This window comes from Pteropus alecto, unplaced genomic scaffold, assembly GCF_000325575.1.
Source record: "Pteropus alecto unplaced genomic scaffold, ASM32557v1 scaffold160, whole genome shotgun sequence".
In the NCBI taxonomy this organism is placed as follows: domain Eukaryota; kingdom Metazoa; phylum Chordata; class Mammalia; order Chiroptera; family Pteropodidae; genus Pteropus; species Pteropus alecto.
The window spans coordinates 1,257,419-1,259,587 of NW_006429864.1; the positions used below are offsets into that span (position 1 = coordinate 1,257,419).

The 2,169-nt window shown below is 58.0% G+C and overlaps 1 protein-coding gene across 1 annotated transcript in view; it reads left to right on the forward strand.

Annotated features, from left to right (window-relative positions):
- Window positions 1-59: 59 nt before the first annotated feature.
- The window catches only part of KCNN1 (potassium calcium-activated channel subfamily N member 1), a 22,734-nt gene continuing 20,624 nt past the window's right edge, over window positions 60-2,169 (forward strand). Inside the window, exon 1 of the mRNA XM_025043877.1 lies at window positions 60-135. The gene's annotated coding sequence lies outside the window, so the exon portion shown is untranslated. The remainder of the gene's footprint in view (window positions 136-2,169) is intronic.

Sequence of the window (2,169 nt, forward strand, 5' to 3'; positions counted from 1 at the left end):
CGCCACCGGGCTCCCCCCCCCCGCGGCTGCCCGCCTCCGCCGCGACCTCGGTCCCAGCCCCCGCCTGGGGGTCGTTGGTCGCGCGGGACCCTGTCCCCTCCAGCGTCGTCTGCCTACCCGAGTCGTGTCCTGCAGGTACGGGGTGGCATGGGCACGGGCGCCCGGGAAAGGAGGCAAGTCCAGGAGGAGGACGCGGTTTGGGGCAGGGGACACGGGGAGGGGGATGTGTGTCTGTGCACTGCCCAGGCAAGTAATAAGTCTCAGATCCTCATCCCGGAGGGGGAGAGTGCTGGGTTTCCTTTGGGGAAGGGCAGAGCAGTGAGTCTCCAAACTCCATAGATAACGGTGGGGGTAGCTCTCAGGGTGGAGGCAGTGACCCGGGACTGACTTGGGAATGATAGGGAGGAGACTCTCAGCACTGGCCTCTGGATCCAGAGGTCAGGGGCACTCCGGCAGGAGTCAGGGAGGCCAGCTCTCCCTGCAAAGAGCTCGGGGTACCATGCACAGGGCACCGTCCTGATGTCCTGGAGGGCGGCCCATGAATGTGAGTGCTGGAGACTAGGGCCGAGTAGGAGAGCTGATGGAGATGAAGCAGTGTGGAGGGTGCTGGTGGAGGCAGCCTGGGGAGGGCAGGGCAGGCTAATTGTACCCTGCTGGCTGCTGGCAGGTTCCTGATGGCTGGTGTTGGGAATGCCTGGGGGATCCGTCAGTCAGCCTGCACCTTGCTGCACCCGCACTGGGCAGCCCATGGGGCAGGCGAGCAAGATAATCCTGTCCACCCTGCAGAGATAGGGCCCCACAAGTACTGGGATAGGGGGATCCCAGGATTCTTCCTCACTCTCTACAGGGACATAGAACCCATCTACCACTCACCCACACATCCTGGAAGGTTCCACCATGTGCTGCTCTGGCTATGATTCCTGGGAGCAGAGGGGTGGGCATTTTGCCCCGCAGGGTGCTCTGCCTTGGAGACTGATGGGGCAGGGGACACCTTTTCCTGGTCCAGCTCTGAAAGACAGCATGGCACCACGGCGGGTGTACCCACAGTGACATGCTAAGATTTTCCACACGAATCTGGCCACCCAGCCTACTGGGTGGACACCAAGAAGTCCCTTTACTGAAAAGGCAGCAGAGTAGGGGCAGTGACTGTCTTGGCTGGGATGCCAAAAGGTCCCTCCGGGCAGCTACTGCAACCAACCTGTCATTTATAAATGGGCTCATGGGAGAGTCTGTGGGGTCTGGTTGGGTTTTTTCATCTTCCTGTTGGGTGAGAGAGCACCCCACTCCCTTTGCCTGCCTACCTTCCTCAGCTCCTTAAGAGCTTCATGGATGTCTCCTGCCCTACTCGGCCCATAAATTTCCCACATTGTCTCCTAAGATGGTGTGGAAGGGGGTTCTGCTCATCTCCCCACCCCAGCTTTCAAGGAACTGAGGTCTCATACCCCATTGGACACATTTGACAATTTGGCCATTCCAGGGTCCCTCAAACTGCATGCAGTCTACAAGATGTTTCTTACCTTTTAGGGGAGCTCCTTGGAGGACTTAGGAGACCTCACCCAGAAAAACACACCCTTTCATGGGCACCCAAATCTTGGCCAAGTTTTCAGAGAGGCTCCTGGTTCTTTGGGAATCCCTAAAGGTCCCAGGGACCCCAGCTCTAGGTCCAGGTTGCAGTAGGGGAGGAGAAAGGAGATCTGGGAAGGGGAGGGGTCTCTTGTCCCCATCTTCTCTGGTCCCACTCAGCCTTTAGAAACAGATTGCCCCCTCCTCTCATGGGATCTCAGGCAAACCACACTGTCGTTTTGTTTCCTCTGAGGTCACAGGAAGGGTTGGGCATCCACCATGCCTGGGCCTCCAGCTCAGAGGCCCCTCAAGGGCAGGGCCAGTCTGCCTCCCTCTCTAGATGGTGGCTTGTCAAGAGGGAGCCAGGCAGGTCCAGTCACCCACCACCCCACCAGTTGGCATTGACTTAGTCTCTGCCTTTTTTGGCTGTGTGACCTTGAGCAAGGTACTGAACCTCTCTGAGCCTTGTCTCCCATTTATGAAACGGGGTCAGGGATGCCATCTGCTTCGCTGAGTGGCCATGGGGATTAAATGCAATACTTCTAATAAAGGGCTCCACCCACAATAAGCACTAGGTGCATGTTAACTTTACATTCCCCAGGAATG